The sequence below is a fragment of the Diceros bicornis genome, chromosome 29 (assembly GCF_020826845.1).
Source record: "Diceros bicornis minor isolate mBicDic1 chromosome 29, mDicBic1.mat.cur, whole genome shotgun sequence".
Classification (NCBI taxonomy): domain Eukaryota; kingdom Metazoa; phylum Chordata; class Mammalia; order Perissodactyla; family Rhinocerotidae; genus Diceros; species Diceros bicornis.
In genome coordinates this window covers 10625876-10652475 of record NC_080768.1, presented here as the reverse complement: position 1 = coordinate 10652475, position 26600 = coordinate 10625876, and the positions used below count along the sequence as shown (strand labels likewise).

Genomic DNA, 26600 nt, shown 5'->3' with positions numbered 1-26600 from the left:
GGTCAGCTACGTCTTCTGCTCTTGGATAGGTGACCTTATGTAAGTGATGGCTTAGGAGGCCTGCAGTGTGCTTCCCTCAGTTCTCAATGTTCCAGGGGTGACCCCTATGTGGGCTACGTATGTCCTTCTGTTGTGGCCTGTTTGCTCCCTGTAGGCGCCCAGGGAGGCTGAGTTATGCTCCTGGCCAGCTGTTGTAATGCTCAGCTGCTTGTAGTTGTTGTGGGCCCTTCAGTCTCTTTATCAGGTGTGGGGAGCCCCAGCACAGTTGGCTACAAGTTCTAATACCACATTTGTGTTGCAGTATTTCTTTTAAGTGAGTAGGCCCCCAGCATGGCAAGTTGTTAGGCTCAGGGGCTTACAGTTGCTATAAGCCTCCAGCCTTTAGGTCTCTTGTCAGCTCTCTGAGGATTGTAGCTGGGTGGATCTGGCCTCAGGCACAGGATCACCCAATTGTTTCAGGCTTTGGAAGGTGGGGCAAATCCCCTATGTGGGTCTTTGAGAAGCACAAGTCTTCTGCAACTGACAGGCCCTGCCGCCCACAGGTCCAGACACACAGTCAACACAGTCCTGCCTCGTGTGCGCGCCCCAACTGCCTGAAACATACCCAGTCTCTCCACGGCAGGAGCGCCACACACTCCACCACCGCCCCACACTCTCCACCCGTTCCTTGTGCACTCCCTGCCCCACTGAAGTCAGCACAGTTGCCAGGCTGCAGAGAATCCAGTCACCAATCTATGTAGGCCCACAAGTTGCCTGAGGGCTTGTTGTTGGGCGAGGCCAGTCTCTAGGGTGGGCTGCCTGCCCTGGCTGAGCTGGATTAAATTGGTGCTCTAGCAGGCGGGGCAGACCTGGGCTACCAGGCCTCAGGGAGAACTCCAATGGCTTCTGTGTCAGCACGCCCACACCAGGCCACAACAATGGCCGCCGCCAATGTCCCAGTCCCTGGAGAGGTCTCACCTCCCGCCGAGATGCACTCAGGGCCTATCAGGTGAGTCTCTTTTCACCAAAGCACTGTGCACCTTTCTTTCTAGTGATTTCAGGTTGCTTTCTGAAACGGATGAGTTTGTGCGTGGCCCCTTTAAGAGCCGGTTTTAGTTTCTTTGTGAACCAGCTTTTCTGGGGGTGCTCCCCAATGCTTTAGTGGCAAGCAAATTCAGATATTATTCCACTCCTCTTGATTGTGCTGGGTCCACAAAATGCCCACAGCGGGGGCACTCCCGGCTCAGGGCCCCGCTCCTCCAGGGAGGGCTGCGTACCTGTGCGCTGCTCCCGGGTGGCCGTGAGGCACTGTGGCTTGTGAAGGCGGCGTTTTTCCTCTCCAGAAGGGAGTTTCTGCCTCTTCCACCTCAGTTAGGATTGTCCGTTGTTGCAGGAGTTCCTCTTATCCAGTTCTCAGTTGTGTCTCAGTGGTAATTTTTCCACCAGTAGTTGTAAATTGGTTGTGTCTGCAGGAGGAGGTGAGTTCAGAGTCTGCCCACGCCGCCATCTTGACTTCCTCCCATTAATTCATTTTTGAACGCTAAACCAACCTTGCACATCTGCAATAAATCTCAGTTGGTCACGGTGTATCATTTCTTTTTGGTACCTTGTTCGATTTAATTTGCTAATATTTTGTTAAAGATTTTCGCATAATTTCCATGAGAGACATTGCTGTGGAATTTTCTTTTCTAGTAATGTCTTTGTCTGATTATAGATCAGGGTAATGTTTGCCTCACAGAATGAGTTAGGAAGCATTCCCTCTACTGCTATCCTCTGAAAGAGGTTATAGAGAATTAGTGTAATTTCTTCCTTAAATGCTTGGTAGAAGTCACCAGAGAATGCAACTGGCCCAAGTGCTTTTTGTTTTGGATGGTTATTAACTTTGTACTCAATTTCTTTAATAGATATGAAGTTATTCAAATGGTCTATTTATTCTTGTATGAGTTTTTGTGGAATGTGTCTTTCAAGAAATTGGTTAATTTCATCTAGGCTTTCAAATTCATGGATGCAAAGTTGTTCATAAGATGCCTTTACTATTATTTTAATTTCAGTGGGATCTATAGTGATGTCCCTCTTTCATTTCTGATATTAGTAATTTGTATTCTCGCTCTTTTCTAGCTAGATGGTTATCATTTTACTGACCTTTTCAAAGAAGAGGGTTTTAGTTTTAGTGATTTTTCTCTACTGATTTAATGTTTAACTTCATTGATTTCTGCTCTAATATCATTCCTTTATTTTTTTGGTTTACTTTGGAATTAATTTGTTCTTTTTCTAATTTTCTATGGTGGAAGCTTAGATGATTTTCAGGTCCTCTTTTCTAATATGTGCTTTAATGCTATAAATTTCCCTCTAAGCACTGCTTTTGCTACATCCCACAAATTTTTAAGTTATGTTTTCACTTTCATTTAGTTCAGATTACTTTTAAATTTCTTTTGAGATTTTTTCTTTGACCTATGTGTTATTTAGAAGTGTGCTGTTTAATCTCCACATATTTTTGGATTTTCCAATTATCTTTCTGTTATTGGTTTTTAGTTTAATTCCATTATGGTCTGAGAGCAGACACTGTATGATTTCTATCCTTTTAAATTTGTTAAGGTCTGTTTTATGGTCTGGAATATGGTCTATCTTGGTGAATGTTCCATGTGAGCTTGAGAAGAATTTGTATTCTGCTATTGAATGATTGCAGTTGATAAATGCCAATTATATCCAGTTGATTGGTGCTATTGAGTTCAACTATGTGCTTACTGATTTTCTGCCTGCTGGATCTGTCGATTTGTGATAGAGTAATGTTGACGTCTCCAACTATAATAGTGGATTCATCTATTTCTCCTTGCAGCTCTATAAGTTTTTGCCTACATATTTTGACACTCTGTGTTTAGGCACATATACTTTTAGGATTGTTATATCTTTTTGGAGAATTTAACTTTTTATCATTATGTAATGTCACCCTTTATTCCCTGGTAACTTTCCTTGCTCTAAAGTCCATTCTGTCTGAAATTAATATTTTCTTTCTTTTGATTAATGTTACAATGGTATCTCTTTCTGCATCATTTTAATTCTAATCTATACAAGTCTTTAAACTTAGAGTGTGTTTTCTTATAGACAATATATAGTGGGGATCTTGTTTTTTAATCCACTCTGACAATCTTTGTCTCTAAATTGCTATATTTAGACCATTGATGTTTAAATTAGTTATTGCTAAAGTTGGATTAATATCTACCATTTTCATTACTGTTTTCTATTCACTGAGCTTTTTCTTTGTTCTTGTATTTGATTTTCACACTTTGTCTGCCTTTTACGGTTTTAATGAGCATTTTATATAGTTCCATTTTTCTCCTTTCTTAGCATATCAATTCTTCTTTTTTTACTTTTTTTTAGTGGTTGCCCTCAAATTTGCTGTATACATTTACAACAAATCCAAGTCCATTTTCAAATAACGCTATACTACTTTATGGGTAGTGCAAGGACCTTATAATCATAAAATGTCCCTAATTCCTCCTCTCATCTCTTATATCATTGCTTTCATTCATTTCTCTTATACATAACTGTTCATAAGCATATATACATATATATACACACATATATAAATACACATAAGCAAACAAACTTGAACACATTGTTGCTATTATTATTTTGAACAAACTGTTTTCTGTTAAATCAATTAAATATAAGAGAAATAAAAGTTTTACTTTACTTTCACTTATTCCTTCTCAGATGCTCTTCCTTTCTTTATGTATATCTGATTTTCTGACCTATATCATTTTCTTCTCTGTGAAGAACTTCTTTTAAGATTTCTTCCAAGACAGGTCTACTGGCAACATACCCCCTCAATCTTTGTTTGTCTAAGATAGTCTTTATTTCTCCATCATTTCTGAAAGATGTTTTGCAGGGTACAGAATTCTGGGTTAGTTTTTTTCTCTCTCTCAACACTTTAAATATTTCACTCCACTCTCTTCTTGTTTGCATGGTTTTCAGAAAAGATCAGAAGTAATACTTATCTTACCTATAGAGAAGCAAACGTGTATTCTTTTCTCCCTTCTGGCTTCTTTCAAGAGTTTTTGTTTATTTTGATGTTCTGAAGATGGAATGTGATATGCAGGTGTAGTTTTGTTCTTTTGTTTTGGGTGTTTATCCTGCCTGTTTTTTTTTTTTTTTTTCTAGCTTTCTTAATCTGTGGCTTGATGTCTGCCATTAATTTGGGGAAATTCACAGTCATAACTGCTTCAAATATTTCTTCAGTTTCTTTCTCTTTTTCTTCTCTTTCTGGTATTTCCATTATGCATATGCTAGATCTTTTGTAGTTGTCCCACAATTCTTGGATATTCTGGGGTTTTTTCCCTCTTTGCTTTTTAATTTTGGAAGTTTTACTGAGATATGCTCAAGTTCAGAGATTCTTTCCTCAGCCATGTCCAGTCTACTAATGAGCCCATCAAAAAAAGTATTCTTCATTTCTGGTACAGTGTTTTTGATATCTAGCATGTCTTTTTAATACTCTTTTAGAATTTTCTCTCTATACTTAGATTGCCTGCCTGTTCTTGCATGCTATTTAGTATATCCACTAGATCTCATGATATTAATCATAGTTGTTTTAAATTTTTAGTATAATTCCAACATCCCTACAATATCTGAGTCTGGTTCTGTTGCTTGCTCTGTTTCTTAAAACAGTTTTTTTCATAATAGTATGTCTTACTTTTTTTTTTTTTTTTTTTTTGAGTGCCAGAGATGAGGTTGTGGGTAAAAGGAGCTACTGTAAATAGGCTTTTAGTAATGTGGTGGTAAGTTGTGAGGGGAGGGGAAGCCTTCTATAATCCTATGATTAGTCTCAATCTTTAAGTGAGCCTGTGCCTCTGGGCTGTGAACTTCACAAGTGTTTCTCCATCCTCCCCACCCCTGAGGTGGGACAGGATGGCTAGAGTTGGCTGGAGTTGGCTATTTCCCTTCCCCCAGGTCTGTTAGGATCTTAAAAGACTCCAATAGTTTAGGCTCTGGTAAAATAGTTTCTTTTGAAGGCAGGCTTCGTTAAGAAGAACATAATACTCTGATGTATTTCAAAATTACTTTTTCCCTACCTCTTCTGGAACCAGAGGGGATTTTTCTCAAATACTCACTGTGATAACCAAGTGACTTTGTTGTTGAGCTACTGGAGATAAAACTCATAAAAGTGTGGGGACCGCCCTATGACCAGATCCTCTGAAGTTTGGAACCCTTATATGTGTCTATATGAGACCCCATCAAATTGTCAATTACAGTTTGGTTTTTCTACTGGTTCTGGTTCCCATGGAGGTTTCTGCTTTAGTAGGCTATGTTTCTCTATATTTGCCTGTTTGTCTTTCCAATTTAGGGGCAGCCATTTGCCCTGTAACCTCACTTCTCTGACAGATGTAAGAGCAGTTCAAGATTTTTTAGTTTCTTCAGGTTTTTACTTGTTGTTAGGATAGACTGATGACTTCTGAGCTCCTTACATGCCACACCAGAATCTGGAAGTCTCCTGATCTGTTAGTATTTTAATAAAAGTATAACTGCACATATTCAATTGAGAAGTTTAGGTGAACTTGTACATAGTGGTCAAGAAAGAGATTTGTCATGTTTGTGAGTATCTCACAGTAGTATTAGCAGGATTCCTTAACCCCCACAACAACAAAAGGAAAACTGCTTTCTGTCATAGCTTTGTGATACTCAAAGAAACAACAGTAAATCTCATAACTGAAAATGATGAGTAAGGATATATGTTTTTGATTTACAGCAATTTATGTGGCACTGAAAAAATTATAGATTTTAATGTAGATGGATTTTAAATTTTAGCTTTTCTGCTTAATTAGCTATATTATGTGACAGAAGTTATATAATCTCTTTGAATTTCCATTTATTTGTTAGTTAAAAAAATTCTTTTCAATATTGAATGAAATAATACTTAAGAAAATTCATATCATATGAGGTAACAATATTTTCTTCAACTCATATAATATTCATTTTTTGAGATCTTTATCTGAAGATTACTAATTTTAAAGATATATGTAGAAAAAGGTAATATTCTTGGACATTGTTACAAGAGTTAACTCAGGGAGAGCTGGTAAAAAAGTGGCTAATGGATGAGACTTGACTCATAAATGTAAATAAAGTGGTAGTACTAGACTTTAATTTGATATGAATTTTTGGCTCTGGATAACCTGAAGTATTAATTTCTAATTGGTTTGTCAGGGTAGAAGAACCCAGGAAAATGTCAAGACCAGTCACAGTTTACGGTAAAAGGGAAGCTGGGGTAGTTGGGCAAGTGCCCAGAATCTTTTAAAATCCGTCAACCAGACATACAAGAGCTATCCTAGAATTGAATCTGGTAAGTGGCAGAGTTCAGATCATTCAATTCTATCTCTTTTTGAAAGAAAACTAGTGTTAGATCATGCAATGAATGCAGAAAATTTAGACTGAGTTGCTTGCTCAGTTGTACAATATGTGATCATATCTTTTAAACTTGTTGTCCATACTTTGATTTACTTCAACTGATTTTCTTGGCAGATTAGTTAGGATAAATTCTATATGAAATGAAATAGTCTGTAGGGATTATTTGGAGATGTTTTTAGGGGTGATGTCTTGAATAACTTAATATTTTTAATTGTCTTTTACCTATATACCTATAAACTTTATAAAATGTTTGGATAAACATTATAAAATGTTGGATACCATCGTACCAGCATTTGAAATGGTCTTTGTAGAAGAACCACTATCTCTGTAGAGTACTGTTTGCTCTAGTATGAAAACAATTTTGAAAAGCTTGAAAAGAGGGAAATTTTTCCTTTTTTTGCTTGTTTTAGTAATGAAAGGTAGGACAGAATTTAAAAAGTAAATGCTATAGATTTAAATTAAATCATAAAACACCAAAAGTGTTTTCATATGTACGAATTTCAGAATCAATTACTTTATGTGTATAGCTTTTCCATGCTGACATGCACTATTCATTAATAAAACATAGTCATTCCTTATTATAGACAAAGCAAATGTTCCATACATCACCCTAGAGAAAGACCATTTAGAAATAAACAAGCAATGCCTAAGGAGATGTGTAATTTAGCAAAAATAGCCACCCAAGCTGAGTTATCTTTTGGGGAAAGGAAATAGGAGATAAACAACCATCCTGAAGGGAGCTGCTTTGAAAATAAATTAAACATTTTCCCATGAGAAGCACAGCTTCGAGAGAGATCAAGGATTCACGAATACCATCCAGCAACCATTAACAGCAAAAAAAACACCCAAATGACGTTTAAACAAATGTGTTTTCTTTTGTAGCAGTCCATTTGTAAGTTTTTACAATTACTTATTACCCATTAAAAATCTCATTGGTCTTTTGTTACTAATTTAGAAGCATTCTTACATTTTCGACATTTTGTAATTTAATTATTTCCTTCTGTTTTTATAATAGTTTTGTAAATTTCATTTTGAATCAATATTTTGTACTTTGTTTTTATTAGCATCATTTCTTTCTGGAAGGTTAAGGCAAAGTTCTTACCTTTACGGGTTTACCATTTCAATTAAAGTCCCTATAATATTTCTCCTGATTTAACATTACCACGACCTTATTTCTAGGGTAAAAAAATTAAAGAAATCAAAGCTGAAGATCGTATTACAACTCTATTTTGTACTTTTTTCATCTTATTTTGGAAGTTTTCATCTGAAATTCAAATAGACCAACATATAATTTGTAATTCATTGAAACACTGTAGTCAAGATAAACATTTGTAGGCACTCTTGTGATCTCCTCTTGTCATTTCAACTTCAGACTCTCTGTAAGCTATAACAGAGAGCCAAGCACATCAGTGGACTCCTACAACCTTCTTCAAGGACGTTTAGTTTTCCTTTGGTAGTCACCAACTCCCTATATCTTGACTTCAAGTTATCATGTCAGTTGGTCTTGCTCATTCCAATGTTTCTATTTGAAGAATTACCTAAATTACTGGTTCTGGTAATCGAACACCATCTATGTGAGATTCTTCCCTTTGCATTCTGTATTTAGCCTACAAGCCGTCTATAGCTTTTTATTTTATTCTTGCAGTACAGGAATGAGAGATATGACAGACACATTTCCACAAGGAATGGTGGATCACTACCTCAGTTCTCAGCCACTTTTGTGGCTCTGGTCCCACTGCCTCACTTTTCTTCATGCCAGCAGGACTGTAAGAGTATTAGTAAACAAATGCAAGAATTTGACAATTCATAGGATAATATTAGGAACAATCCTAAGAATTTCTCTAACCAGATATCTATATTATTGAAGTTAGGCAATGTTGATCAGATACTTTTCTTTGTCCCATATATAATATAGTTAATGTTTACTGGTTCTTAATCCATTTCAAACTCTATTCCACATGCTATTGAATAATTCATTTGATACTCACAACCACACTCCAAAGTATCTGTTAGTTACATTTTTACAGATAAAGAAACTGAGTCAAGAGAAGTTAAATGATTTGCTCAAGGTCATACAACTTAATATGGCATGATTTCAACTCAGGGATACAGATGCCAAAGCCCTGGTTCTAACACTCTTCAATCCTAGCCCATCAAATCTTAGTCTATGTCAGGTCATGTTGGTATCTGGCATTGTTGGAGCATTTCTGATATCAATACTGGCAAGTGTACTTTAGGGTCATTTTGGTAGAATTTTTCTGATTGATTGATTTGTTAAAAGTATATAAGTATTAAAAAGAAATAAGCTATCAAACCATGAAAAGACATGGAGGAAACACATATTACTAAGTGAAAGAAACCAATCTGAAAAGGCTATATACTAAATGATTCCAATTATATGACATTCCAAAAAAGGCAAAATTATGAAGACAGTAAAAAGATCAGTGGTTGCCATAGGCTGGGGGAGGGAGATGAATAGAATGAGTATAGAGGATTTTTAGGGCAGTGAAAATACTCTGTATGATACCATGATGATGGATACATGTCATTATACATTTGTTCAAACTCACAGAATGTACACCAAGAGTGAACTGCAATGTAAACTATGGACCTTTGTTGATACACATGTCAATGCAGGCTTGTTGGTTATAACACATGTACCATTTTGGTGTGGGATTTTCATAGTTGGGGAGGCTGTGCATGTATGGGGGCAGGAAATATGTGGGAAATCCCTGTACCTTCTGCTCAATTTTGTCGTGAACCTAAAACTTCTCTCAAAAGTAGTCATAAAAAAAGTTTATAAGTAAGAAAACCTCATCACACCACAAAGTGTCTACTGGTGAGAGTGAAAACCCATACAGTCAGCTGATGTTCTGCTTTTACACTTGCATTTGATGGGATGGTTTTTATCAATGCAAATCATCTTTGGTTATTATCTTTGAGCCAAGTTATACATCTGTAAATCAAATCTCCAAGAAATCTTTTAGTAATTACTCATTTCTTTCTTTCACTTTTCCTCCTATTTAGTTAACCAGCAGAGGTTACCAGCCAGGAGCTAAAGTGCTTTATTGATAATACAGGCTTTTCTTAAATACATTACTGTAAGGTATTAAACAAATCATGAGTTATTATTATTTGGCATTATAATAATGTATTATTATTAATAATAATAAACAGAGTTTAGTCAGGAAACAGAATTTTCCAAAAAAAGTTCTAATGAAGAGAATGAAAGGACTATTTACAACAGTTTGGGCAAGGATAAAGGGACACTTAGGCCTCAGTGTAGGCACCCAGGTCTTAGCACCACTACTGGGAAGACATTACCACCCTCGGGCCTAAAGGGACAAGGAAGTAAATAGTGTTACTGGAACTCAGTGAGAGCTAGAGCTGAGGAGGCTGAGCTGGTGGGAAGCAGCCTCCTTGTGTCTACAGGAAGGCAACTACTCCTACAAGAGAGAGACATGAGTCCAAAGATGGAAAAACAGGGAAGACATATCTCCATCTCTCTTTCCTCTAATCTCAAAGCCAGCAGGCAGAAATGTTGAGTTGCATGGATCACAGGAGTTAGCCTCCTGGGTCACAGAGAAGCGTAGAAAAGCAGGGATCAGACTAGGCTGGGACAGGAGAGTGGAACTTAAAAAACCACTGGAGAGCCAGCCCTGATGGCCTAGCGGTTCAAGTTTGGTGCTCTCAAAGCTTCGGCAGCCTGGGTTCGTTTCTCACTCGCAGAACCACACTACTTGTCTGTCAGTTGCCATGCTGTGGCAGCAGCCCACATAGAAGAACTAGAAGGACTTACAACTAGGATATATGACCATGCACTAGGGCTTTGAGGAGCACCAAAAAAAATAGGAAGATTGGCAACAGACGTTAGCTCAGGGAGAATCATCCCGTGCAAAAAAAAAAAACAAAAAATAAAAAAAACCCAGCAGAGATATTCAAATTTGGCTCATAAATAATAAGTTTCTTAAAAACTCTCTCCTAAAGATTCTTTCTTTCTTGATTGTATTGTACTTGTATTTTTGTCTGTTATTTGATTTAACAAAACTAAATTTTATCCTGTTGTAAAATGAGGATGCAACATCGATTCCCTCTGCTTCCCAGGATTGCTTTGCAGATCAGAAAGGTCAATTTTTATCAAAATTATGCAGGATCACTCTGCCAACGTTCTATCTGGAGTGAAGCATGGATAGTGGTTATATAATATGTCCTTGACAGTCTACACACTTAGACCCTCCTAGGAACTTTGTTTAACATTGCATGGGACTATAAGAAATATATTAAATGAATTGAAGAAAAGAGAACACACTGTGATCCTTAAACAGATACGTAAAATTAGCTTTGTGCATAAAAGCAGTAGACAAGAGGTTATAAATAGGACAAGTAAGGAGACACATCACTACCACACACTGGAAGAATCTCTATTATAGATTCAGAATAAGAGAAGTAGATTAAGCCATTTTAGTGTCTGAGTTAAAAAAATAGAATACTTTGTGCTTACCCTGGAAGTGATGACTGACAGGGAATGGGTGGGTACCTGTATATGTTGGCTGAGCATGAATTATTGAAAGGAAGAATAGGAGTCTATAACAAGTGTGTACTTTTTATATCTTGAGCTTTGCTAGTTGGAACGTGAGTTTGTTCATACAGTTAGTTGATGAACCCAAGGTAGGAAAGAATATAATCAATACAATAAACTCTAACAAATTTATAATTCCAAGATTACCTAATAACAATTGGAAGAGGTCCAATGAGGGTATAAATCCTTGAACTTGTGAGAGTGGACAATATTAGGACCGTTAAATCATTTAAATGTTATGTACACAGCATCAATAGAAGACCAGGAATTGCTTGCAAAGCTATTCAGAAAAACTGGAGTTTAAAAGGAGTATTTTCATAATGATCTAGAGAAAATAGATGTATTCATTTGTTATGCCAATTATCCATTACAGATCCACTGATACAATTACCAAAACAAGCACAATGTGGCACGATTTATTTCAAACCTCTTTTTCTGAGGTCTCTCTGATTTCCTGGAATCCAAAGCCTAGGAAAAGAGGGCTACACTTTATCTCCCTCTTAGAGTTGTTATTATTGTTATTATCAAAGTTATTACTGTTACAGCATTTTGGGTCACTGTGAACTTCTTTTTTTGTGCTATTATTAAAGATTACCTCTGCAATAATTATAGGAACTCTCTCCTAATGAGAGAATGTTTATATTCCTGGAATGTTTATATCCAAGACTCAGATAGGTCTTAGGTGATGTCTGCTTATATTTGTCTTGACATAAAACAGAATTTCCTGCTTTCCAAATGCTGTACATTGTTTTATATATCTGAGACTTTTCCCCTTTTTGTAAACAAAGAGTTGTAACTGACCAGAATCTCACTCTTGAACTCTCTCATTCTAAATTACTAAAATGTACTATTTCTGGGAGGAATGCTGTATTCAAAAACTTGATTTCTCAATTTCATATCATTAGCCCCCCTCTATAGAGAGTTTTTCCGCACATGGTTGGAAGCAAGATCAGGATTCTACACAGAAATTTACAACTCTAATCTCAGATCCTCATTCTAGCTCTACATGTGTGCTAATTCTTCGCTGGGGCTCAAGAGACCCTGTATAACCACAAACCATCTCAAAAGCTGGAGGCCAAGGATTAAGCAAATATTAAAAATACTTATTAATTTTTGCAGAAGTGGTGTAATTAATTTTTCAATAATGTCAGAAAAAAATTAAAAATTATACTGTAATTAAATTCTGAAAGCAATCACAATTGTGCAGAGCAATCTTCTATTATTCTAGAAATAAAAAGAAAATAGAAGTCATAATTGCTTTAAAAATGAGAATACTGTATGTATATTTATTCCCTTCCTTATGGAAAGAGTTATATCTTTCTCCTTTACTACTTGTATATGTAAGCAGGAAGCTTGCAAGGTTTAACATTTATGAGATTTTTCTCATCTGTAAAATGAATGTGTTTATAGTGTCTGATCTCTACAATTCCATTTAGGTCTAAAATTCTAAGATCCTCTCAAATTTTACATTTATTTCTTTTAAAGATCCAGACAAAATATTATAATAAAAAGCAAATCAAGTCACTTAATGGATATCATGTTTGATAACATTATCCAGAATTAGGAATATTAACCATAACACAGAAAGAACAACAAGCATTTTCAAAATCATAATCAAAAACATATATTGGGTACCCACAGAGTACAGGGATCAACATGTAATTAAGATTTTAACATTTTATAAGTTCTAATTTATGTATTCTGTGGAGGCTTCTTAACACTTACAATCAGAGCTTTTAAATGTGTAAATGTACTTTGTAGTGTTGGCTGTTACTTAATATTTGAACTCTCTTTTCTAGTGGTGCTGCAAAATGCTTATGAATTTCATTTAGCTTATTGATGGTGTCACTTTAGATAATCATTTAGTTCATCAAATACATATAAACAGTGTACATTAGAAAATAGTGGCTTATATACAGCTACTAAAGGCATAAGATTAACAACCACCAGCCTAATAATTTCATAGAGTTGTAAAAAATACACATAATTCTTGCCTGGATTCTGACTCTATTCTTTTCCATTCATTACAAAAAAAATACTTTCCCCATATTTTTCAGTTCTTATTAAGAATGAATCATTATTTTCTTGAAGTTCTTTTATTGACTTCTTGAAAGTTCTTATGTTCATGTAGGGCTCTCCAAGTCTGTTTTTCCTTCAAATTCTCCTTCAAATATATGTATTCTTAATTGCCTTCTTGGTCAACTGTACATAAGTAAGATGGCAGAATTCGGCTTCATAGAATTTCCTTTCCCTAATCCTGATGAAATGAACAAAAACTAGTAAAAGCTGGTGAACAAAGGAAAAAAAAAATAAAGTTCTTTGGCTTGAAGTTTTGAACCTGATTTCCTTAAAGTATATCTCTTTCCTTATTTTACTTTGTTTGTGATGAAATTTCAAGCCATCCCGCTCTGTCCTGCCCAAGATGTGAATCATCCCTTTGTCCAGTGCATCCATGCCGTGTACACTACCTGCCTATGGGTCACTTAGTAGCCACCTTGGTTATCAGATCAACTGTCGCCCTATCAAAGTACTTGTGTCCAAGTAACTCCTATTTTACTAAATAATGGCCCCAAGCACCATTAACCTCTTACTGTGCCTCACTTATAAACTAAACTTTGTCACAGGTGTGTATGTATAGGAAAAAACATAGTATATGTAGGGCTTAGTACTACCCTCAGTTTCAGGCATCCACTGGGGGTTTTGGAATGTATTCCCCTCAGATAAGGGGGGGGCTACTGTACATACTGACAGCTAGAAAAGAGTACAATAAGGTAAACTTAACGGGGCTGATTCTTTCCAACAAAATAGACCCTAGGTCTACATATTGGATTGGTGAAATGATCCGAAGCCTAATGCTATCCTTCTGTGTGAACAGGATACACCACTAAATTAATTGACATGAACCCTGCTAAAGGGCATTTAACAAAAGCCAAGGCATTCTAGCAAAGACTGCAGATAGCCTGAAGTTAAGATATTGAACTTGAAGGAGAAAGAGAGAATTCTTTAGATAATCACACCAAAAAAATACCAACTAAAAGCAGGGAGAATTAGCCTGGTCTTTGATTTCTTCATAGTAATAGTCAAAGTCTGAAGACAATGAAGCACTGTCTTCTGAGTACTGAGGGAAAGAAAATATGACCCAAGAATATTATTCCCGGTTACAATATTATTCCAGTAAAAGCATGAAAGAACTTAGGAGATATAGCAACATGAACTCAACATTTAAAAAAAAAAAAGAAAAGAAGAATTCCGTGAGAAGGGTATCTAGACTATTAGAGATGAATCCAAATAATGAACTCAGGACTCGAAGCAATCATTATTTCTGGTGAGCAGTGAATCCCTTTATATAGAGAAATAACAGTAATAAAATCTTATTGTGCTGCCTGTTGTTACAAGGTTCCCGGCAATTTGCTAAGGACTTTCTTCAATTAATCTTCTCAAAACCTAAAATGTAGATACTATTATTATCTGTTTTATAGATGACAAGAATAGAAACATAAAGTAATCAAAGTCTCTAGTTTAAGGGCACAGGAAGAAGGGAGTAATTGCTTTGAATCCAGGAAGTGGCTCAAGGATGCCCAACCTCTTCTGTGTTACCACTACTGCCTCGTGGTCTCCCCAAAACTATGGGCATTCCAGTTTCAGAACAGACAAAGGCTATCACAAACCTGGATCAAGCTTATCAGGGAAGCTATTTTGCCTTTTGAAATGTTGTATTTTTCTTTGACCTAATTTAGCTCTCTTAGAGTGAAGAAATTACTGGTATATTTATATTTATATCTTTCTACTTGCCATTGTTCTCTTTGTCATAGCTGTTATATGTTCCCTGTTCTCTCTTGCCATCTTATGGACCAATATTGTATTTATCAAATTAATTGATTTTTCTCCACTATAAGTTTGTTAATGAAACATTCTCCTGCTATTCTCTGAGTGGTTACCCTCCAGATTACAGCATGCATCCTGGGCATTGTCGCTATATTATTAGAGTGATCTATAATTCGGTATTTTTATGTTCTTCTGGGCAAGGCTAAGACCTTATAGCGCTTTAACCACATTGATCTCCCTCTTTTTTAAAGACTGAATCCTGACAGACACAGGTAAAACATATGTACAGAAAGGACACAAATCATCACAACACATTACCTATACAACTTGATAAAATCTTATAAAATGAACACACCCATATAAATAGCACTCAGATCAAGAAACAGAACATTACCAGGATAACAAAAGTTTATCTTGTGCCCCTACCAGTCCTTATCACCTCCAGGAGAACCACTATTATGAATTCTAACATTAAAAAAACATGGTTTTGGGGGCCGGCCCCATGGAGTAGCAGTTAATTTCACATACTCCGCTTAGGCAGCCCGAGGTTCGCAGGTTTGGATCCTGGGCATGCACCGATGCACCGCTTGTCAAGCCATGCTGTAGCAGGGTCCCATATAAAATAGAGGAAGATGGACATGGATGTTAGCCCAGGGCCAATCTTCCTCAGCAAGAAAAAGAGGAGGATCGGCAATGGATGTTAGTTAGCTCGGGGCTAATCTTCTTCACACAAAAAAATAAAAAATAAAAAAAAACATGGTTTTGTCCACTTTTAAAGCTTAAAAATTGAATCATGCTTTATATACACCTTTTGGTCTAACCTTTATTGAAGAATTGTCTATATACTTTTGTTTGTATCTATGGTGTTTGTCATTTTCATTGCCCTGTAGTAGGAGTGCATTGTGTAAGTGAACCACCATGTTTCACTTATTCTTGCTGTGCTTTAAACTACTGTAGGAAACAGTGGCTTGAAACAACAATCATATATGTGATATGTATGCCTAGGTGTGTGTATGAGATATGTATATATGTACCAGACAAAACCTACAGCCATAAGCTCTTCTCTGCCTTGTTCTCTCTGTAAGGCGACTGTGGATCAATTTCTTTCCGATTCCTAGAAGCCTTACTGTCTAATGAAGAGGTTCTGAAAGGCAGTCCCTGAGGATATTTTTAGGTCATTTTTTCTGTCTGAAAGATTTTATGAATTACTCCCTTAAATATTTCTGAAGTCTTAACAAAGGATGTTATGGTCATATCTGAGATTCAATCTTCGATAATTTGAGAGTATTTTGCCATGAAAAGAGGCTGGAAATGAGAAACAGTTTTGTTTTACAATTCAATATGCGCTGGATTTTTTAGTTTAAACACTTCTTTACGCTGTGTCTCTCCTCTGACATTTTATCATAGACAGTGAGAAGATGCCAGATGGTACTACAAATATTCTACCTGAAAATGTGCTTAGCTAGGTCATCCAGTTCAATGGGTACTTTTCCTATCTTCCTCAGTACTGTTGGTGACAACAGTGCCAATAATTCCACCTTTACGTGATATGGGGCCTCTTTCCTCCAGTTTCCAATACCCTGTCCTTCCTTTAAGTCTTTACTAACAGCCTCCTTGAGGCAGTTTAGGATTTTACTAACAATTTTCTCAGGAAGTCTTTAGGACCTGTTTTCTGGCCCCACACTGATGTCTCATGCACCCATTTCTGGCATCACATTCTACTCCAGTTATTATAGCTGCATAAACAGCGCCTCAAAATGTAATGGCTTAAATCAATGACAGTCCTTTATTTTGGTCACAACCCCATAAATCTGGGCAGCACTGAGCTGGGTCAGCTCATCTCAGCTTTGGCTGGCATCAGCTAGGGCAGATTTGATTCAGGGCTAGGGGATTAATTCTGAAGATGACTCACTTATGCAGCTGGCACGCTGGCACAAGATGGCAGCTATGGGCTCATCCAAAGTGTAGTTTCTCTCCGGTGTTCTCTCAATGGACTGTCTGGGCTCCCTTACGGCAAGGTGCCTGGGTTCTAAGAGTGAGCATCCCAAGAGAATCGGATAGGAACATGTTATTTCATGATTTAGCTTCAAAAGTCACATAGTGTCACTAACAATAATCACCAGTCCACCCAGATTCAAGGGGGGAGGGGTAACATACATCTTATCTCTTGAGAATAAAATTGTCAAAATCTTATTTTAGGAAGAGCACATTGGATTGGAGTTCCTTGCAGTCCATCACACACCCTTTAGCCATTTTACTATTAAACGACGTTCCTGGATTTTGCCATTTGGGGCTAAATAGCACTACAATTATCATTTTCATGCACGTCTTTTAGAGAACATGTGTTTACATTTTTGTAATTATCTAGGAGAGTAATTGCTGGATGTTAGAATATGCATGTGATTAGCTTCAGAGCATAATGCCAAACAGTTTTCAAAGCTGGATATAACATTTTACGCTCCCATCAATCAGGTATTTACCCTCCTTGCAAATAGTTGTAATTGTTTAGGTTAATAATGGCTAGTAATTCTTTGCTCACCCTCATCTTGAGAGGTGAAATCTAATTCCCTTCCTCTTGAATCAGGGCTGGCCTTGGTGAATTCCTTGGCCAATAGACTAAAAGAGAAGTAAAGTTCTGGAACTTTCAAGGCTAGTTGGTATTAGGAAGCATTGCAGCTTCTTCTTGGGTGTCTTGAAACCCCATCATTTGGAGCTCTGAGTCACCATGGAAGTAGCCTGACCACCCTGAGACCACAATGCTAGAGAGGTCTGATGGACAGATTCACTTAATCCCAGCCTTCCAGCGAACCTTCTATGCCAGTCAAATGACTGAAGTTGTCTTGAATATTTCCTATCAGCCCAGCCACTAGACTTCCTTCAATGCCATGTAGAACACAAGAATCACCAAAGTAAGGCTGCTAGAATTCTTGAAACGTGAGATCATGAGACAGAAATCGTGAGATAGAAAATTGAGGTATTTTAATCCACTGAGTTTTGAGGTAGTTCATTCTGCTAAAATAGATAACTGGAAGAGTATTGTCTTTTTTTTTTTTTTTTTTTTTTTTAAGCCTTTGTGGTGTACATGCAGTAGTATTGCATTGTGCTTTTACTTTGCATTTCACTGATGACAAATAATGCTGAGCAACTTTCTGTATGTTTTGGTAACCTTCTTTCAATTTATGTTTCTTTTGCCAATTTATATTGAGTTCCTCTCTTTTTCTTTGTGAGTTCTGAATCTTTTACATTAGATTTAACCATGTAAAGTTGGGGATTTTTTAATATCTCCTTTGATTGTTTACTATTGCTTTATTCATTTTAAAACTAGATTTTTGGCTTCATACAGATTTAAGATTGTGGTGTTAGGATTTCTAGACTTGGCTTTGTGTCAGTTATCTTTTGCCCCAAAGCAAATGAACTACCCCAAAGCTAATGGCTCCAAAATAAGGATATATTTCTAACAAGAGTATGGACTGACTGGGCAAAATTTTTGGTCAAAACTGGGCTCATGGATGCATCTGCAGGTAGCTATGGGTCACCTAAGCAATTCTGCTGATCTTGGCTCAACTCCCTCATAAGTTGCATGAAAACTGCTCTCTTCCATGTGTTTTTAATGTTTACAATCCACTGCTATTTCGTCATCTGGCTAGCTTTCTTTGGAATATTCTAATGATGGCTACAGAGAAACAAGAGAGAAATTGAAAGCACACAACATTCTTTCAAGCCCTTGCTTGTGAGAAATCTGCTAGAATCCTGTTAGATAAAACAAGTATATTAGTCTGGGTTCAATCAGAAATGACATAGTTATTTAAACAGGCGAAGTTTAATATAAATAATTATGAAACTATGTTAGGAGAGAAACCTATAAAGATGTAAGGATAACTAATGTATACTTTAGGGCTGTGAGAGAGTCCTCAAGGAAGGATGAAGTTAGAAATGGGAGTTCCCCTTCTAAGACGAGGGATTAACCTCATTAGAGAAGGTGTAGCTTCAGCCCACTTGAGGGCAAAGACGTACACTAGATTACTTCCGCCAGAGCAAGTCCAGTCCCCTAGCAATCAGATGATCACCTTCAAATGTGCAGATGAGCTGAGCCTGGTGGGTGGGCATGCAGTGGGAGTGGAATGCCACTAGAGTTGGGAAACCGCAAGCACACAAAGTCCATGTAGTGGAGGCCATGAGGAATAAGCACCCAGGGCAAAGGAGGACGGAGGCTGATGGGCAGGCACATAGAAGGTGTCATAGGATCACTGAGGGACTGCTACTGTGCACATGTGGCTGGGCAGGGACTCACTAGATATCTGCACTCTCATGACCACAGGTGGACCATGAAGCAGAGGCAAGAGAAAGTAGAAATGCAGACCACTCAGACTGAGACGAGAAGCCATTTTCTTCCTGCATTGTACCTTCCTTCCAGTACCCTCTGCTGATAGTCATGCTCACTATAAAGGAGAAATGATTAAAGTGTCTAGTCCGCTATTACAGAGCAGGTACTGAGGGTGAATTTAGGGCTAAATGGCAATAAACTGATGACCAGCACAGATTGTCACTTGGCAAAGTTATATTTAGGACGTGGGAATATAGACTCCACCTCTTTAGTAAGAAAAAATGCAAAGTCAGAAGAGAGAAAGCTACACACATAGAGCTAAAGGTTTTGGGCAATCAGTGCAATCAACCACAGATCAGTTCCTGGCCACAACTATTCACAAACCTTCTATGTGAAGAATATATTCAGTTTTCTCTCAAAACTCTCAAAGTTTGATTCACTTGCATCAAGTTCATAATCCAGGATCTTGGGATCTACATTAAATCAATCTCTGACTCCTTTGGTGTGGATCCTCATGTTCTGCAGAATTATTGACAAAAAGAGAAGTTATCTGCTCTTCCCATCCTTAACTGTAATGGTGCAACAAGGAGAAAAATAACCACGATAGACTTTCCTATTCAAGAATGGGGACAATAGACATGTAGCAGTCACTATTTCAATAATATTCAGAAATTTAGCTTGGAAAATGTTGGCAGATACCCCAAGTCTAGAGAATGTTCTTTACCTTGGCTTTAATTATAATGTATGGCAGTAGTTCCTCAACCCAAGTTTCTCTACATCTTTTGTCTCTGTCATTTTGTACATGAATCATTCTTGGTGCTAGTCCTTTACCACTTCCAAAAAGGATGCTGGAAATTTTGTGATTTTTATCAAATTTTTTAATCCTCGTTCCTGTCTCCAGAAAGATGTGGAAGAATCCTCCAGAAAGGAGCTTTTGTTTGTTTGTTTGTTTGTTTTTTCATGTTGAGCAATATCTGTCCATTTTAGTACAGGCTGGAGGAAATTTTGCCAATTAAATTCCCTTAGAAACTTTGTGTGTTTTCTACAAATGTGATTCATTACACACCATTTTCCAAAATCCACCCCTACAATTCCCTTAGATTTGTATATGTCTCTCTCCCTAGATATACTCAATTTGGGCCTGATAGGCTGCTGCATCACAATGCCCTGAAGATTATAGAAGCCTACACATTGCTTTAATTATCCTACACATTGCCTTAATTAATTCACAGGGCTTTTACTGCCACATCATTGGTTTGATATTCAATTCCATGCTATATTTTCCCTTGAGAATATTTTGCCATCTAGAAACTTTGGAGATTACACTTTCATATCAAACTCATCAAGTTTTCCTTGTTCTAAATTTCCTCAAACTTCTGCTTTATCTTTTCTAATTCATCTCTTTCTCATAGAAGCTTATCATATGTAGCTATTAAGAACAAGCTGAGTATTCAACATTTCATATAGGATTTTTTTTAAAATCCCTGTGTTTATTAGGCATATTTTTCTATTTTCTAATTTAAGGTAGGTGATAGTCTTGTGATTGTTTCACCACTATACAACACAGGTTGCTATATTTTGAGCCTCCTATAACAATTTTCTTGCTATTTTCCAGGCATTGCTATGGGTGTGTTTTCCAGTTTTTCCAGCCTCTCTCCATTGTCAGGTACCAAAGTCAATTCCATATTATAGAGTTTGTGACAGCACTAAATTTCTGGTACCAATTTCTGTATCAATTATCTATTTTATATCATAATGTTGGATAACAAATCATCTCCAAATATAGTGACTTTAAAAAAGAGAATAATTTATTATTTCTTATCTGTCTGCAAGTTGGCTGAGTGAATTTTTTGCTGTTTTTTGGGTCTACTTGTAGAATCCTAGTCAGCTGCAGGTTGGCTCCATTACTCTGCTGATCTTATCTGTTCTCTTTCCTACTCCTTTTCCCCCTTGTCTGGAAGTTATCTGATTGTTGGCTCATTGGCTCATCTATAATAGCCTTGATTGGGTTAGCCCATCTCTCTTCCAGGTATTCCTTTTATCCATATGTCTCTAAAATCCTTCCAGAAGGATAGCTCAGGCATGTTCTCATGACTATCACAGAGAAGCAAGAGGGAAAGACAAAACACACAAAAACTTCATCAATCCTCAGCTTATGTTCAGTCTAATATTTTCTTTCTCACCAAAGCAAGTAACAGAAGCAAGCACAAACTAAAAAGATGGGATAATATACTCCAGCTATTTAGTTAAAAGAATTTCAAAGGTAATGGATACAGAGAGAGGTGCACAGTTGAGGTCATCAATACAATCATTCAACTATACATATTTACCATGTGAAATATGCTTCTTTTTCTCCTGTGATGATATTTTTTTGCTTTAAGCTTGAATTTATGATATTAGTGTAGATAGATCCACTATTTCTTTTTCCATTTCTCTACTTTCAATCTTTATGAATCCATATATTTAAGTTTTGGGGGATTTCTTAGTAGCAAATTATGTTTGTTTTCAAGGCTGATGATCTAAGTGTTTTATCTGATGTATATAATCCATGTATATTTATTGGTATAACCAATACCACCAATTTTACTCTTTATTTTCTCTTTGACCCATTTCTTCTTTGTTCATTTTATCTCCCTTTTGGCCTTCATTTGATTAATTGAATATATTTTAGTATTGCATTTTGCATTCTATGAATACTATTTATTCATCCTTTTACTATTCTTTTATCTCATAACATAACAGTTACAACATGATTTTGATTATTGAGTTTAAAATAAATCATTGTTTTTGCTACTTCCCACAATACCAATAATATCTTCAAACTGTTAAGATCTATTTATTCCTCCCCCAAATTTTGCTTTAGCATGATCATGAGGTACATATTATTGGACTTTATAGGAAATTGCAATTGGTGTTTAGCATAGTCAATTTTAACTTTATTTATCCATTATAGTTATGTTTTTCAGGTTTTTTATTCCTTCTTGCATTTCCATATTTCCATGTGGAATCTTTTTTTTTTTTTTTCCTGCTTGAAGCACATACTTTAGGTTTTTTTTTTTTCTTTTAATTCAAGCTGGCAACAAATACTTGCAGTCTGTCTGAAAATAGTATTTTCTCTTTACTCCTTGAGTCTTTGAAAATATCTTTGTTTTTCCTTCATTTTTAAAGAGAATTTAAAAGCACAGGATATCATAGCTTGTTCTGAGTGAATCCTCCAAGTATTTTCTTCCTATAAGATATCCACTGTAGTAGTTTTCTAGGGATACCATAACAAAATACTACAGACTTAAACAATAGAATTTATTTTCTCACAGTTCTGGAGGCTGAAAGTACAAGATTAAGATGTCAGCAGGTTTGATTTCTTCTGAAGCCTCTCCCCTTGGCTTGCAGGTGACTGACCTCTTGCTTCCTCTGTGCTCATGTGCCCCTGCCATCTCTGTGTATCAGAATTTCCTATTCTTGTAAGGATACCAGTAAGATGGGATTAGGGCACACTCAAATGGCTTTAACTTAAATTTTAAGTTAATTTTACCTCTTTAAAGGCTGCATCTCCAAATACAGTCAAATTTTGAGGTACTGGGGGTTGGGACTTCAACATATGACTTTTGTAGGAACAAAGTCAGCCCACAACACCTATATAACTGATGACTTCTTTAAGTTCAGTGATAATTGGTTCATTTGAGATTTTATGTAGCTCTCATTAATTCAATAATGAATATAATACTTTCTCATAGCAACAGAATCAGAAAAACCAAAATTTTAAAAATTGAAGTGTTTTCTAAATGTTTTCTAAAATGTGTTTTAAAAGTTGAAATGTTGTCTAAACATATAGACAGTGTCATATTTCCAAATTTTTGAGACATTTTCTTTTTCTTTCAGTTGGCTGACAGCTAAAGGTAAATGTAGCATTCATTATAAGTAAATAATTATAAATATTTACTAGTCGAAGGATGTTTCTGATGCTTTAGAGTAATAATTTTCATTTGTTTTTGTGGTCAAATCTATTTGAGATGTTCATAAAAGTTATGGACACTCTTGCCAAGGAAATAAATTAATGTCAAATGCCAAAACCATAGATCCAGAATGCTCAGAATAGCAAGTATGATAAAATGCCCAAAAAATTACACCTAGACATATCCTTTTCAAATTACAGAAAAGTGAAGATAAAGAAAAAAATCCCTTAAAAAATCAGAGGAGAAGGGAACTTTATCTACAGAGGAAAAAAGATAAGAATTATATCAGACTTCTCAGAAACCATGCAAACAAGAAGAGAATGTAATGAAATAATTAAAATGTTGAGGAAAAAAACCCACAAACCTAGAATTCTGTACCCTGTGAAATTATCCTTCAAAAGTGACAAGGAAATAGACTATTTTAGACATATGAAAATGGAAGGAATTTGTTGCCAACAGACCTGCCTTGCAAGAGATATTAAAAAAACTTCTTTACAGAGAAGGAAAATTATATAGGCAGAGCTTAGATCTACATAAAAAGGGAATAACATTAAAGAAGGAATAAGCGAAGGTAAAATAAAAACTTCTATATTTATTATTCTTAATACTCTAAAAACTAACATGAATTCAAAATAATAATAACAACAATGTATTCGATTTTGCATGCTTATGTATATACCTTATTTGTATATATATGCTTACATGTACTTATATATAATTGAAATTAATGACAGCAATGATACAAGGGATGGATGGGAATATTTAGGATTATTTTATTATTATAAGGTACTCATACTACCCATGAAGTGGTATCATGTTATTTGAAAGAGAACTTGCATTAACTATAAAAGTAAATTTCAAAATTTTGGGAAGCCATTAAAAAAAAGTACAATTGATATGCTGAGGAAGAAGACAAAATGGAATCACATAAAATGCTCAATTAAAAGCACACAAGAAAGAAAAAGCATGGACGGCAAAAATAGGAATAAAGAACAAGCATAATGAATAGAAAACAGTAACAAAAACAGTAGACACTAATCCAGCTCTATCAATAATCGTTTTTAATGTCAGTGGTCTAAATGCACCAATTAAAAGACAGATTGTTGGGCTGGCCGCACGGCTTAGCAGTTAAGTGCACGCGCTCTGCTGCTGGCGGCCCGGGTTCGGATCCTGGGCTCCCACCGACACACCACTTGTCCGGCCATGCTGAGGCCGCTCCCACATACAGCAACTAGAAGGATGTGCAACTATGACATACAACTATCTACTGGAGCTTTGGGGAGAAAAGGGAGGAGGATTGGCAATAGATGTTAGCTCAGGGCTGGTCTTCCTCAGCAAAAAAAATAACTAAATAAAGATAGATTGTCAGAGTGGACCAAAAGTCATCACCCAACCATATGCCGTCTACAAGAAACCTGCTTTAAATATAAAGACACACATAATCAAAAGTGAACGGAGGGAGAAAAATATACCATCTGAACACTAATCAAAAGAAAGCAGTATAGCTATATTAATTTCAGACTTCAAAGATTTCAAAGTAAGGAAAGTTATCAGGGATAGAGAGGACATATTGCATGATAAAGGAGTCAATTCTCCGGGAAGACATAAGAATTCCTAATGTGATGTGCGTAACAACAGAGCGTCAAACTATTGAGGCAAAAGTTGATAGAAGTGCCAGAAAAAACAGACGAATCCACTAGTATAGTTGAAGACTTCAAAACCTCTCTCTCAGAAACGAACAGATCCAGAAGATAGTAAATCAGTAAGGAAGTAGTTGAACTCAACAACACAGTAAATCAATTGGATATAAATGATATCTAAAGTCTACTTCATCTAACAAGAGAATACACATTTTTCTTAAGCTCACATGGAACATTCACCAAGATAGACCACATTCTGGGCCATAAAACACACCTTAACAAATTAAAAAAATCATAAAAGTTCTGCTCTCAGATGTCATTGGAATAAACTAGAAATCAATAATAGAAAGTTAACTGGAAAATCCCAAAATATATTAAGATTAAGCAACACTTATCCAAATTTGTGGGATGCAGTGAAAGGAGTGCTTAGAGGTAAATTTATAGCATTGAATGAATATATTAGAAAAGAAGAAAGATCTAAAACCAATAATCTATGTTTCCACTTTAGAAAACTAGAAAAAGAAGAGCAAATTAAATCCAAAGTAAGCAAAAGAAAGATAATAAGAATTAGAGCAGAAATCAATGCAATTGAAATAGGAAATCAATAGAGAAAAATCACTGAAACCAACAACTTGTTCTTTGCAAAGATCAATAAAATTGATAAGCTAATAGCCAGTCTAATTAATAAAGAGAGGACACAAATTACAAATTACTAATATCAGAAATGATTGTCTATGTAGATAATCTAAAGGAATCACCAAAAGTCTCCTGGAACTAATAAGCAATTACAGCAAAGTTGCAGGGTACAAGGTTAATAAACAAAATGTCAGCTTTCCTATGCACCAAAAATGAACAAATGGAATTTGAAATTAAAAACACAATATGATTTACTTTAGCACCCCCCAAAAATGAAATACTTAGGTATAAATCTAACAAAATATGTACAAGATCTATATGAGGAAAAATTCAAAACTCTGATGAATGAAATAAAAGAACTAAATAAATGGAGAGAGATCTCATGTTCATGAATAGGAAGACTCAATATTGTCAAGATGTCAGTTCTTCCCAGCTTGATCTATAGATTCAGTGCAATCTCAATCAAAATGTCAGCAAGTGATTTTATGGGTATCTATGAACTTATTCTTAAATTTATATGAAGAGTCAAAAGATTCAGAATAACCAACATAATATTGAAGGAGAAGAACAAAGTTGGCAGACTGACACTATCTAACTTCAAGACGTAGTTTTAAGGTACAGTAATCAAGAAAGTGTGGTACTGGTAAAAGAGGAGACAAGTAGACCAATGGAACAGAATAGAGAGCCTGCAAATAGACCCCCATAAATATAGTCAACTGATCTTTGACAAAGGAGCAAAGGCAGTACAATGGAGCAAAGATAGTTTTTTCAATAAATGATACTGGAGCAACAGGACATCCACATGCAAAAAAAATGAATCTAGCCACAGACCTTACACTCTTCACAGAAATAACTTCAAATGGTTCATAGACTTGTGTAAAATGCGAAACTATGAATCTCCTAGCAGGTAACATAGGAGAAATCCTAGATGACCTTGGGTATGGTGATGTAATTTTAGTTACAGTATCAAAGACACAATCCATGAAAGACATAATTGATAAGCTGGACTTAATTAAAACTAAAAACTGCTCTGCAAAAAAACAGTGTCAAGAGAATGACAAGCCACAGATTGGGGAAAATATTTGTAAAAGACACATCTAATAAAGGACGATTATTCAAAATATACAAAGAACTCTTAAAACTCAACAATAAGAAAACAAACAACCCAATTAAAAAATGGGCAAAAGATCTTAACAGGCACCTCACCAAAGGAGAAGTTATGCAGATAGCAGTTATTTGATAGCATATTAAAAGATGCTCCACAT

At 36.0% G+C, this 26600-nt stretch overlaps 1 long non-coding RNA gene across 1 annotated transcript in view; it reads left to right on the top strand.

The window, feature by feature from the left end:
- Positions 1–866: 866 nt before the first annotated feature.
- LOC131393917 (uncharacterized) overlaps positions 867–26600 on the top strand; it is a 163886-nt gene continuing 138152 nt past the window's right edge. Inside the window, exon 1 of the long non-coding RNA XR_009216005.1 lies at positions 867–988. This is a non-coding gene — a long non-coding RNA (uncharacterized LOC131393917). The remainder of the gene's footprint in view (positions 989–26600) is intronic.